The sequence below is a fragment of the Neltuma alba genome, unplaced genomic scaffold (genome assembly GCF_004799145.2).
Source record: "Neltuma alba isolate B1F8T4 unplaced genomic scaffold, ASM479914v2 tig00011345_pilon, whole genome shotgun sequence".
Lineage (NCBI taxonomy): Eukaryota > Viridiplantae > Streptophyta > Magnoliopsida > Fabales > Fabaceae > Neltuma > Neltuma alba.
This window is the reverse complement of record NW_021636046.1, coordinates 87,677-101,800: the sequence shown is the minus strand read 5'-3', so window position 1 is coordinate 101,800 and position 14,124 is coordinate 87,677.

The window sequence follows — 14,124 nt, the reverse complement described above, 5'->3', positions numbered from 1 at the left end:
CTTTTTCTTTTTCCAACTCTACGTTTTTTCCACCACAAAGTGAACCGGTAAACCACCAAATACAGCGAGTTACCCGGTTTTTGACCAGTTTACCACTGGTTTAAATTCTTCCCGGTTTAAGAAGTGTATCAGACCGGACAAGTGACAAATTCACCAACTTTTGATTTCTACCGGTCAGTCCGGTTCTATTTTCTGAACATTCAAAAAAATGTATAAGAAAAATTAATTAATAATAAATTAATAAAAATTCATTTCGTTCTCTGAAAACTTCAAAGTGAATATTATAAAAAAGGAACGAGGGATTCAAAAACTTGAATCTTATAGAAAAAGACAAATAGAGCAATTACTATTTTTCTTGTGTGTTGTTAAATAGGATTAAGGTACATCAACAAACATCTTAGAACTATTTTTTCAAAATGCATCTAACATCTTAAAATTTTAATGGTAGAATTTTACTTTTTTTTTTTTGATATAAACTATCCGGTATCCAACCGCGTCTTTTCTGGGTCCCAGCCTCTTTGGGCCAGTTGTACCCGAGCGATCGACTAGTCCGGATTCGGGCCGGGCGACAAGTAAAGCCCTCCCCGGTACCCTTTTTAACAAATGAGGATTTGAACCCCCGCCCTCAAAGAGCAGAGACTCGCCTCACTTGTGGCCTAGCCAGTCACCACTAGGCCAGGAGTATTCAGGTAGTAGAATTTTACTCTTAATATATTAATTAAAAGTGGAACAAAATTTAACCAAATGTTAACATCGGTTTTCTCCCCCTCATCCCGGTTCAAATGACGGTGATCTCAGCTCACGGCTGTGGCAAAAATCGATGGCGGGAAGGGCGTATTGTTTGCTTGCTTAGTGCTTACCCAAAAAATGCGGGAATCCAAAGACCCTGCAGGTAAGCTCTTGGGAAAGAAGATTCCATTACTGGGTGAAGGCAATGATTCTGTGATTCTGTCTCACGTGTGGCCATTGATGCCGAGAAAGCAGGAGGAGACGACAGAGGACAGAACAGATGAGGAAGATGATGAAGCAGACGAGGCACAAGTTAGTGGGTAAAGTGAGTCCGAAAATGATCAACAGATGACCCATCCGTTTAACTAACAGCTTAAACAAATCGTGGGTCGGCATTGCTTTTTCACTTCTCCTTTTATTGGGATTGGATATGATGTCATATATGTTAAGCTCTTAGTGCCAAAAAAATTTTCTAGTTTCGAAAATCTTTTCTGACTGGAGTTTGCTTGAATCTGACCTTGGGTGATTAATTAATTAATTGTTCGAGTTGTTTTCTGAAACCCAACACTACATCTAGTCTTTTCTGATCCGATATTATCATGTCTACTACGCTTTTGAATCGTCAATTCAAGACTCCTTTATTTTTCAGGTGATGTTTCATTTTTAGTACATGGGGAGTTATGGAGATCGCAGATTTTGGCACGGGAACTTCCTTCAAGTGAGATATATATATATATATATATATATGGACTAATATAAACTTTGGTTTTTAAGTTTGCCCTTATTTTGGTTTTGATTCTTCAAGTTTTAAACGATAGGTTTTGATCTCTTAAATTTCTTTCTATTTAAAACATTAATTGTAACGTACTGTAAAAAAAAAATCAATCAAAATCAATTAATTAAAATAATATAATATATTAAAAAAAAACAATACCCAGCTTTTCCACCGAAGTCGGTGGAAAAGCTGGGCAATTAGTCAAGAATAAAGAAAGAAGAGGTGCAAGAAGTAAATGGAGAAAGAAATAAGGGGTGGGCATTAAATTGAAGTAGGAAAAATGGGGGATGGGGTAGTTAGATGGTGAAGAAAAATAGGACAAAAGAGGGGGAGAGGAGACGGAGGAGGAAGAGAGATCGAAGGAAGAGAGAAGAGAGTGAGAAGCAAAGAGGGAAAGAGAGAGAAAGCTAAGTTGCAGAGCACCTGACAAGTTTTGGGAATTATTTAGGTACACAAAACTACTTCTTTTTATCAAATTTCCTTTATGAATATTTCTTATATATTTATAGCTTTATATTATTATTATCATTATAATGTTTAGAGAAAATTTTACTGTTTGGGTATAGAGTAAATATGGAGTTTTGACAATATATGACCGTAGAAATTTAAAGATACATTATTAAGGAATTTTAATTAGTTTATTTTTGTTGAATGATTATTTTGAGAATTTTAAACTAAGATTTTAGTTGAAAAGTTTGTTATTTAGACTTGTAATATGTTTTTACTGATTAAATTTGAGTTAAATAATTTATTTGAGTTATTTAATATATTATTGAGGTTTTAATCGGTTTAAATATTGAATAAATTAAATATATATTTTTGAAATAATTTTTGACTTGAAAAATTATAAATTGAGAATTTTGTGAAATTAGATAAAGCTATAGTTTGTTTATAATTTAAAAAGAAGTTGTTTGGTTTGAGGAAAAATTTTAAATGAGGTTATAATAAGTAATTGAGAATTTTAATATAAAATATTTAGATTTTAGGTAATAAAAAAATATATATACTTTTTTTAAATTTAAATAGCCTTATATGTAAATTATTTTTCAAAATAATATCTATTATAAATGCCTAGATTTGGGAGAGTTAATATATTTATATAATTTTGGTTTAGAGGGTAGTCTTAGAATTTTAGAGTAGCTTTGGAGTAGTTTTGAGTTTATATTAATAAATATTTATGTGCAATTTTGTAGACTTGAGAATTTTGGAGTAATCTTTGTGTGATGTAAGCTAAAGAGTACCAGGTAACTCTAAAAATTCTTTCTTGTACATGTGAATTGTGTATGATTGTAGTATGAATTTACTGTATTTTTATATATTGAAATATAATATTGTGATTTTTCAAATGAATGTTTTGGTATGTTATTTGATTTTGTTAAGATTTATTGCTGTTAATTATGATTAATAATTAAATATATTGATGGCTATGGAATTGTCATGAGTTGTTATTAAATGGTATATAAGTTTTATTGCTATCTTATTTTTAATATATTTGAGGACGTATTTATGATGTAATATTATTGGCATCTGACATGCATTGTTGGGCTAAGGATAGAAGGAGATTGCATGGATATAAAATTACCACGTGGTTTGCCATCACTCAGTGCACAGTGGATGGTACTTGTCAGGGCCCCTTCTTCCATGTTTTCCTTTGGCCGGGAATTCATTGGAGCTGTGGGACATGTGACACCTCCCTATTCACAAAGGAGGGGAGCCATAGTCCGAGCTTGAGCTCTATATCTTTGGCCGGATATATCTCTACTATCGGTGAGCTTGGAATAATTCAGTAAAATGGATTAGTTTCTATCGGACTATGTGTTAGCCTATGGCTCCAGTCAGCGGTATAACGGTGGACGGTGATATAAGGGAGGCAGCATATTGCATTATTTTTGGATATATTAGAAAAATGATATTGGTATATTGTTGGAAAAATAAAATAAAATTTAATTGGATGTCTCAAATCCGTGATTTTTAATATATTTATATACACACACATAAACGGATTTTTGGTTTATCATATATGATTTGCTTGTATAGGTTAGAATTTCAGTAGTTACTGAGACGTTTGATCTCACCCCCTATATTAAAAATTTTCAGGCGAAGGATCTAGTAGAAATCAAGGGAAGGCACCAATGGAGTGAGCCGTGAAGGCTTCTGTGCTCCTCAAGCACATGCTATGTTATATTTTTATTTGCCATGACTATAAGACTTCAATAGTTTATGTTGTTAAGTTATGTTAGAAATGTTTTGAAATTTTGACTTATTTGCGGTATTAAAAATATGTATGGACTTTTAAATTAAATATTTTATCGAGTATATTGATATAATTATGTGAGGTGTTACATTAATCCTTATAATTTAATAAAAAATCAAATAATTTTGCCTCTAAAGGACCTAAACCTATAGACTGAAATTTGAGGATCAAACCAAAATGAAAACAAACTTGAGAGATCAAAAATTATAGTAACCCTCTATATATATCATACTAAAAGTAAAACATCTCAATTGAAAGTTTTAGAGCCAAATAATCTGTCTCACAAAACTGATTATTCCCTCCTTTTACTTCATTCGTATTCCATTGCTGCCATTAATTTTTGTGACAGCCATGATCACCATCAATTGAAGGGGAGAAGAGGGAGAAAACGGACGTTAAATGTGGGGTGAGGAGTAATGCCCCGCATCCCAACGTTTCATTTCATTAATCAAAACGAGGTCATTTGGAAGTGGGAATCCTGACCGCTTATTCTAATCATACTCAATTCTACCCATTCATTGTTTATAATTTGAAACCATCGTCTTTCTCCTTACCTTAAGGTCGCGTTTGGTATGAAGTATTGAAAATGAGAAGTAAGAATGTGGATTGAAATTAAGAAAATCCATTAAAAAGGTATTTAGTATGAGGAATTAGTTATTACTTGGACTTAGATAAATTCATGTAAGTGGGATTGGAAAATGCTATAAGGAGAGGTGGTATAATATTGACATGGCATAGTATGATAAAAAAGCAAGCACTTATATGAAAGATAATGCTACAAATTTAACCAATACTTGAGAATAACTTAAGGAACCTAGATTTCTTAGACTAGATATGAATGGTTTAATTTCTTTTACAATGAAAAATCAATAAAACTCGGATTGTCCAGAGATGATAATAATATATATCATATATGTAACCAGCACATTTCCATTTGTGTAGTACAATAACTTTTGACCTAGTAATTAAGCAAGGGAAGAGAGACTATTGTTTGAATTAGAGTGAGCATAAGGAGCAATATGGCAGCACTGAAAGATGCAATTCTCCAAGGGGTGCTCAAGTACTCGTGCTTAAAGATTGCCCTATACTTGTGGTAAGGATTCTCATAAAACTTGTCCAATTCTTCACATAGAGATTGATAATCACTATTGCAAGTCATGAACATTGTGTTTTTGTCAAGAGTATTGACCAAGGAAGCCACCTCTTCATTGCTACCCAATAAGTTGTCCATAATTCCCTTCTCAACAAGCAGCTCAACGTCTTTTCCAGTGTCAATAAGATAGTTCAAGAGGGTTACATAATCAGTCACATAGCTCTCAAGAGCAAGGTGACACTGTTCAAAAGCAACCATATTTCTAATCACAATCTCAGTCCAATCACTTACTTGAAAATATGGTATTTTCAATACTCCTTTTGAGTGTTTTATCTCAGTAATGCTTTTCTGGTGTTCATCAACCTGAAATTTGATCCCTGCGCCACGTAGTTGGGTTGCATTATACACAGGTTTCAGTTTGCCAAATTCTCGTCTTGGTAATTGATCTGGTAGGTAAAAGATCCTTAACATATCATTCAGGTGATGGATCTCTTTTGTGAAAGTAGATGATTCAAATTGAGAGGTAATTGTTTGTTCAAGGTAATGTTGTTGAAAATACTTAAAAGTAAACTTGCCACGAATTTCCTTTTTTGCAATAATATGGTGTAGGAACACTCTTCTGAAGAAGTCGAAGGCTATCTCAAGAAATGATAATCTACCATTGAAGCCTGTGGGAAAAGTTAGGTCAAATAGGCCTTTAAGAATGAAAAGTGGAAGTTGATTCTCAACTAAAATCAAGTCTAGGTTTATGTCACACGTTGGCCATAATTTAAAACGCCATGGGTTTTGTTCTAACAGACCTAGACATGAGAGAAAGTACTCAATGATGAAGAAACCATCGGTTAGAATCATGCTCACAAAATCATCGCTCTTCATGGGTATGGGCTCCGAATGACAACGTCTGGTTTCATCTTCCCAGTCTCTTGCAGCTTTAACATAATCCTCCAATAATTTCTCTTTACTCCTCTTTAGAAAGTTGTTAAGGCACCATATTTTGACTTCCTCCATGGGTTCCAATCTATTGTCTCCATGATGAAAAGGACCAATTGATATCAAGGTAGGGGTGTAGGCTTCTTCATTGACTTTCCTAATTTTTGGTGGCACTTTGTAGATGCAACATCCTGATGCTAAGGGAAGCTCCGAAGAGTCTATAGCTTGTAGTTTGGCTTTCAAGGAGCATAACAAATCAAGATTTTGTTCATTTTTGTTGTCCAATATCTTCCTTTTCTCACAATCCTTTGATGGACCTGCAACATACACATTTCAAAAATGCCAAGTGATTAATAGGATTTTAACACTTTATATTCCCTTTAGCCATAAAATAAAATTTAGCTCACAAATCTTGGTTCAATTGGTAAGTGCGAGATATACCTCAGAAGAGCTTCAATACAAGTCTTGCTGTAAAAAAAAAAAAAAAAGACAATTATTTTTTTTAATAGAAGATATTATTTGCATCTGTTATTATTTTAATCGACAAGAAAAGTTTCTCATTTTCGTCAGATATCTATATAACATACTATTTACGTTTGCTTGATCTACGTCCCCCTCAAAGTAGACCAAAACAGGCTTTCAAAACAGACATAATTAACATTTTTTCAGTTGTATTGATTATCATATGTATAAATAAGCCTATGACAATATAGCCTTTTATTAAATTCAAGTTACTTCGCAATACTTAAAACTTATATCGCAACTAAAAGTTATACAAGCATTTCATTCGATTTTCCATTTATACCAAACATATTTCCAAAGCTCATTTTTATTCTTTCAAAATCCATCCCTACATAATAAATAAAGCCTTAAGATCTTATTGGTGCAAGGTTCGTTCTAATTCATCACCAAAGCTTTCAACATTTTCTGAAAAAAATAAAATATTTTTTCTTCCTGAAGATTTTCTAATGGCCTTCATCTTCCTTTTAACTAACTCCCTGATATTAGGCGATACCAGCAGAGAGTATATATTCCTCTAAAGGGACCAGCCTGCCTTTAGCTACACTTTGTTTATTCATCATTTACCCTACAAATTTCATTCTTTCTTGGAAGTTTGAGCATTTGATAGGAAAATCTGTCCTTTTTGGTGTCTCTGAATCAGATCTTTAAAGCCTCAGAATTATATATAGAACAATAAAATATCGAAAGATAGTAAGTTTTGTTGCAGATATTACAGTAAGATATGTACGAGAGAGGGAGAGAATTTGACCTGATATGTTGAATGATGAAGCCATGAAACTGAAGAAGAAGATAACATATATCTCCAATCATAAACACAAGACCTTAATTGCCAGTTCTAAACTCGTAAAGTCGTTTTTAGGCCTTTTGCGCACGATATATTTATATAATAGTGGTCAATTCAATAAATCGATCTTTTTGTTTTGGATGACACATGGGTCATTATCTTTTACTTTTTTGGGTTTATTTATTTAAAGCAGGACAAATTCCAATCCAAATGATTGCTAATAAAATATAATAAAGTGATCATGACACCTCAACTACTTGTTTAAAGCTCAAATTTTCTCAGATTTTCATGTATTTTAAAATTCTGCATATTGTCCTCGTTAAAATTGATCCTAGACAATTAACATCGGTTAACTCTAAAAAATCCCGAAATTTCACTATATCTCAAAAGACCAAATTTTATGGGCAAAAAGACAAACATACCCTTGCTTCTTTTTGGGTTGTGAATTTTTTTATATTTCTTACAAATTGCCAAATTTGAATTGCAAATCATCGAATTTAAGTTGTTTATTCACAGCAGAACAATTGTACTTTGGGGTTATAAATTCCTTTATATTTCTTGTAAATCTTTAAATATGGATTGGTAATCATCGAATTTGAGTTATTTATTCAAATTCGGTCATTTACAAGGAACTTTTTACCAAAAATAGGTAAGGATATTTTTGTCTTTTCACTCATAAAAATTTGTTTTTTGAGAGTGCAGTAAAATTTCAAATTGTGCCACATCACGTATCTCCCGTTGATGTTTAGATTATCCCGATAATGTTTATTTATTTATTTGTTGACCTTAAAGATCATGCCAACGTTTTTTTAATCTTTCTAGATTGTCTGGCCCCTTAAAATATATACACAAGGGGGAGCCAAATTAATGGATGTGGTCGGCAACTTTGGCACTAGCCTAAATATTTTATTTAAAATAATTAATATCATTTTTAGTTGCTGAAATTTAAAATTGGTAATTTTGATCTCTGAAATTTGGTTTTATTTTAGTTCGTCTAAAGATTTTTAGTGCTTGAAATAGTGGACCAAAATTGTTGCCTTCATATTTCAACAACCAAAAATAAAATAGGATTAAATTTCAGTAACTAAAACTAATTTTAATACTAGAAGGACATTTTTCAATGGAAAAATGTCTGATTCAAGTTGACGAATGCACATTTAAAAATTTTTTAAAAAGAAAGTTTTTGATAGGGGTGTTCATGGGACGAGACAAAACTGGACAGGGGCAACCCTGTTCTAGTCTCATCCCAATAATTGGGACGAGATGGTTTTTCCGTCCCGTGTCCCATCCCGTCCCAATTGGGAGGGGACATAACTGGGATAGGATAGGGACCTCCAATCTCTCTTTTTTTTAAATTTTTTTATTTTTTAATTTGAAAAATAACAATATAGGAAATATAAAAACTTATAATAAAAACTATGTGAGGAAAATAGATAAAAATGAAGAAACAATGACAAAGAAAAATATTTTTTTGTAATTATGAGAGATAAAAAATAAATAAACCTATACAAAAACAACTTATAAAAAAATAAAAAATAACAATTGATAAATATCATTACCAAAATACTATTACAGTAGTAAATAAAATAAATTTATAACAACTAAAAATAAAGATAATATACTGGGATGGGACTGGAATGGGACACCCATATCCCGTGTCCCGTCCCATCCCGAAATAATTTTGTCCCATTCCACTTCGTCCCATCCCAAAAACATTTGGGACGGGACACAGTTGAACACCCCTAGTTTTTGGTATAATTTAGACATTAAATGCCTCAACAAAAAAGCTTAATACTTAAAGAAGATTATTAAACAATGGTCAATTATTCATGATAGAATTAGTTATCATTAAATCCATATGTTTTCACCATATATCAATTAATTCATATAATAAATAAGAATAGAATATTAATTATCATGTAATGAATGTGTTGCAAATTTAAAAATATTACTAAACATATGGGAGGAATTGATGTGTCGTAACTATTGAATTATAAATTTTCATCTTTTTTGATCCTTGATCAAAAGTGAAGCTTCCCTTTTAAACAACAAGATGCTGTTTTTTCTCCTCCTGAAATTTTCTCACAATAAAAATAGAGAGAAATCCTGTTAGATTTTCCTGACAAAGTTTTCTTTCCATGACTGTCCTCTTGAAAATTTGTGAACAAATAAGAGAGAAACATATATCTTTCGAGCAAAGCAACAGAAAAAAGGAGAGAAATTCAAGCATACGCGCTGTCTCGTGTTATCCTTAAGCTTTAATTTCTAATTATTTAATCCTTTACTCTCTCTTTTTTCCACCAGCTATTTAATCCTTTAATTAGATTTCTACAATTTGGTAATCTTCGATGAGAGAGCATCTCCGGTCGCTCCTTGTAAATTGAACCAACTCACGAAGAGCTTTTATAGAACTTATATGTTTTATGATAACTAAGAAAAATCTTAAAATGTAATAACTTTTTAATTTTACTCTTATTTAATATAGGGTGAAGGGCAAATGTACTTATTAAAATATTAAAAAGGAGTAGCAAACAGTATAATGAAATATTGGGGGAAAAAATACACATAAATATTTCAAAACAGGGCATACTGTCATCTTTGTTAAGTGCTTCAAAAACTCTGTTGATTTCTTTTTTGTGGCTACCACCAAATGCACAAGTGTGAGCTTCTAGTTCATCTTTTCTTTCTCTCTTTTTCTTCACCTTTCCCCTCTTATCCTTCATCTTTCTCATGACCGTCACTCTCTCCCTCTCTCTCATCACTGTCACTCTCTCCCTCTCAGCATCTATGTCCCTTCTTGTCCTTGAAACCTTGCTATGCAAAACAACAGAAGTGATGGCATACTGAGAAGTCCTCAATATAGGGGTTCTGAAGCATAAAAAATGCTCATCCAGTTAAAGACCCAACTAGCCCACCAACATGTTCAAATAATTTATAGTTTCAGAATGCTTACATAGAGGAGGACGTAGAACGTTGCTTGGATGATGACATGGACATATGCAAAGCTTGACGTGACATATAAAAAGCCAACCCCAAAGTCACCATGGCATGTAAGTAGTTGGAATATGAGTACTCAGATCTTGAGAAAAACAAGAGCATGTTCTAAGAGCCTGAAAGGAGCATTTGAAGCTAATTCCTCTGTTATTGAAAGCCCAACACAATTATACATGCATGGAAGAGTCCATTAGAGGTATAGTCTCTTAAATTGGGGCCTAAATGCATTGTGTTATGGATCATGAGAGTTCCAGAACGTGATTCAACCATATTCAAGCCCAAATGGATGTCTAGAAAGCCATACATGCTTATGAACTTGAATAGCATTTATGAAGATCCATTTGGAAGGTCCGAGAAGATTCAAGAAGCATTAAGAGTGGTCTTATATGCCATTAATTATGATTTAGTTTGTTTTAATTAGTTTCCTATTTGTATTGATTGCTTCTTGAAGAAAAAGACTCACCTATTTTGTATTTTATTAATTAGTAGAGAGTCAAATAAGATCCTTCTCATTAATGATGGGATCCTCTTAGATAGTGAGTGATCTAGATTATTCTATCTTGACTAACAAGTTAGAGTAGTTTAGAAGGTCTTCTGATTTTTCTAATTTTATTGTATTTTCGCATCTATTTTTGATGCATTTTATTTAGTTAGTGTTTTAGGCTCTGATAACTTATAATAGGGTTTTAGGGCTTAGGTGTTCAATTAGGGTTTTTATATTAGGGTTTTCAAGAGTCTTAGCTTATAAATAATTCAATATGTATTGTTTTAAGGAGAGATGATTTTGAATAATATGAGATTTTTTCCCTCCGTGTGAGTTTTGCTTGCATCTTCGTATTTTCATGAGAATATTTGACAGTATCAAGGGAGTAACCTTGTAAGAAACAGGCTCTCTTAAGGTCCTATATAGATAATTCTAGCTGGTCCACATGTTCCTTTCACATCAAGAAGCATCCCCACCCTCTTCTTCCTTTGCCCTTTCCCTTTCTCTCTTCCACCAACCCACACCCCTCTCTTCCCATTGACAGTGGTAGGCAGCCGCAAAAGAAGATGATGCTGTTGAATGGATCATTGATATTTAAATAACGCTGGGATGCATGAATAGCATTCAAGTAAAGCCATGAAGCATTTGTAGGGTTCCTGAGAAGATTTGAAAAGCCAAAGACAAAGGCTACAATTATCTGCCTCGGCTTGGCCATCGGACCCTTCCACAGGGGGTTTAGAAGCGATCTACAAATCATGGAAGAGACCAAATGGCACTACATGCACAAACTTCTTAAGCGTCCAACACAGAATGATTTGCCGTTGAGGATTATTGAAAGTTGCAGTGAGCGTGCCATGGGGAGATAATAAAAATGGTAAAGGAAGAAGAGCGTGGGGATGCTTTGTTGTCCTCCAGAGCAAAGTTTCAGAGACGGGAAGGGACGGAGACAAATGGTTCATATCAAGGGCATGCTTTTGTTGTTCTTTCAGCTTCATCAACGATGGAAAGAAGCACGTCCATGAAGTTGTTTTGCTTAGGCTTGCCTTGCCCTAGACCAACGTCCCTGTTGCATTTGTGTTCATCTACCCAAAACTGAACAAACTAGTCTAACTCTTTTGCTGTCTTCTTCATGGCCTTCTCTTGGCCACCTAAATCCCAGCCAATACAGCAACGTATCTGATATCACGAATGCCCCACTCAGATCGAAAAAATTCCTTAGTGACGGTAATGAGAGAGAGAGAGTCCACAGTGATGAGAGAGATGGAGGATAAGAGGGCAAGGGAGAAGAAAGAGAGAGAAATGAAGGATGAACCAGTTGATACTTGTTGGGCACCACAAAAAAATTAAAAGATGTTTGAAGCATTTTTGTTCTATTTTGAAATGTTCATATGTATTTTTATACACAACATTTTATTATAATACTAGGTGCTTTTTTTAATATTTTAATAAGTAAATTTGCCTTTTTATCTTTTAGTATATATACTCCTCCGGTCCTAATTATAAGACCCAATTGACTTATTTGAGGAGATTAAGGAAGTAAGTTAAGTTGGTTATTTATAATAAATAAGTGTTGTCATTCCTAAAATATCCTTGCTAATTAAGTATATTAGCTAAAACTATCATTATTAGAAGGATTATCTTGGAAAAAAAATGCATAAATATAAGAGACAAAATGAATTGGGTCTTATAATTAGAACCAAATAAAAAGTCAAATTGGGTCTTATAATAAGGACCGGAGGAGTACTTTCTAAAAAAAACAACAATCTACAAAAATTCACTTTTTTTGGGTTCTTTTATTTTTTTTTTAATAATGCCACCTAAGCACCTCTGGTTGGAGAGAAGAAAAAAAAAACAGACTGGCTACTGAACTGGTCTAAATAGTAAGTCAAAGATTAGTGGATTAGATAGAGGTTAAACCAGGGTTAGATTGGCCATATTAAAATAATGTAATTAAATTGAAAATAATAAAATACAACATTCATAAAATAATAATCATCACTCAATAAAATATAAGAAACTACAAAAATCGTTTAAATGTTTAATTGTAATTGTACCAAACCAACATTAATGAAACAGTTGAGGTGGTGTTGAGAGATTGTATAATTTGATTATATATAATTATATATTGTATCATGTTTGATTATGTTAAATTAGAAATCATATAGATTAATTGGTTAAAATTCAAAAGATTATGCATGATTTTATTTATTTGTGTGTATATAATATTTTGACAAAAATTAGTGAAAGATCCTTATTTAAAATTTTAATTGGCAAGAAAGGCCTGAAATTATACAACTGCAAATATGATCCGTGAGTATAATATACCAATTTTTCCTAATATTTTTAATTAAAATATATAAAAAAATTTATATTTATTATAAAAAATAATATTTAATCATATATATATATATAATCTATTTCTTTATTTTGCATAACCCTTTCTTTTTTTATAACCTCTCTCCTATTTTAAGTGATTGACATGCAACATTACATTAATCATCACGCTTTCTTCTTCACTGTTTACTGTTCCCTTTCCCGTTTGGGCTGCTCCTTGGCGTGGAAAAATTATCTTTGCCCCAGTTCGAAGCATAACATCCACGAGAAACTTTCTCCCTTCTTCACGAATCTGATCGGCTTTACTTTTATCAGAGGAGAATAACAATGACCGAATAAAATGTGATAGAGCGACGACGGTGACACGTTTTTCCCCCCTCTTCCTTGACTCCTCCTCCGATCCTTTATCGTTCAGATTTGACCGTCCTCCTCTCTCCCTCTTCTCCCCTCTCTCCTTTCGTCTTTTCTTTTATAAAAAAAATTCAACCGAATAACCTGCTCTAATCGGGAGTTCGCATAAGGCGCTCAACGCATCTATGAGCACCTCATGCTCAAGGCCAAACGAAGTCGCTTCTGGGTGAGAAGAGGCCCCTTTGAGTAATTTTTTCTCCACCCGTGTGATACCTCCATTTTCCCATTCTTCTCCCCTTTTTAATTAGGGTCCCATTGGTCTGAGGAAGACTGAGAGGAGGGGAGGGCAGCACAAAGTTTAATAAGATTGATTTAAAAAATTTTAAAAATAGGATTAAAATTTTTTTATTAATTTTTATTACTCTTTTATATTATTTTTTAATTAAAATTTTAAAACCTTATTTCTCTAATTTTTTAAATAGAGCTCATTAATATTTTTCTTCTCCTCTCTTTCGCTCCATTTTCTCATACCAAACAATACCTTAGGGTATTACTAGCCACACTTTGTTTTTTAAAAAAGGTTACTCATTTTTTATTTAGCATATTTGAAATTTAAAAAAAAATCAAACATTGCAGTTATTTTTAATAATTAACACACACATACTATATGTATTTTTTTAACTAGGCATAGGCATATCCTCTTATTGAAAGGAATCTTGTTTGAGATGTTGACCAAATGTGCACACATTTTTCAAAAAAAAATTTGAATATTAGTTTGTCACGTTATAAGATACCAACCCTTCTGTTAAACTTAACCCTTATTAATACATATTATATGTATTTTAAAATTATATTTAAATTAAAACTAGGACTC